The 645-nt window shown below is 37.4% G+C and overlaps 1 protein-coding gene across 1 annotated transcript in view; it reads left to right on the top strand.

Moving 5' to 3' along the window:
• Positions 1-645, top strand: part of heatr3 (HEAT repeat containing 3) — a 13,556-nt gene that overhangs the window by 2,822 nt on the left and 10,089 nt on the right. The window lies entirely within an intron of this gene.

The following is a 645-nucleotide window of genomic DNA, read 5'->3' as shown; positions in this document are numbered from 1 at the left end:
TCTCCTCAGCAGATGGAGGCGACTTTTGTCCTTCTTGTAAAGTGAAGAAAAGGTTTAGTGAAATGCAGAGCACATTATTTCAGGGTTTTTTTTTTCTCCACACTTTTATAAAGATCACGTACAGCTTTATGGGTGTGTAGTACAAAAGTATTTTTTCATGTTCTACAGGGGGCGCCATGTTACAAAAAAAAGGTCTCTAAGAAGACAAAAGCTGCTGTTAGGTTTTTGTGATTCGATGGCTCAAGTCATTACTGTCTGATGGCATATAGTATACAATTATACACTTTATTTTTTTTATTTATATGTGAATCTGATCACATTCACATGTTACATTTCTTTCACCAATGAAATTACCCTACACACTACTCATCGTCATCCCCCTCTTCACAGTCAATACTTGTTTTTGTATCAGAGAACGACCTTAACACCCATCCTGACTATTGTCCTCCAGTAACTCCTTAATCAAGAGCACTAGCTCCCTGTCAACCCCACCCGAACATGTAATCTGTGTATCATTGTGGGATAGCATATATGACAATCATAAGAATTATATGTTTAGCTTAAGACTCAAAGCTCACAGATGTAAGCTTAAAACAACTGCACAGAGATAATCCTCCATTTTGTGTGTGTGTGTGTTTGTGTGTG

The sequence above is a fragment of the Etheostoma spectabile genome, chromosome 1 (assembly GCF_008692095.1).
Source record: "Etheostoma spectabile isolate EspeVRDwgs_2016 chromosome 1, UIUC_Espe_1.0, whole genome shotgun sequence".
Taxonomy (NCBI): domain Eukaryota; kingdom Metazoa; phylum Chordata; class Actinopteri; order Perciformes; family Percidae; genus Etheostoma; species Etheostoma spectabile.
This window is presented reverse-complemented; position numbering and strand designations above follow the sequence as displayed.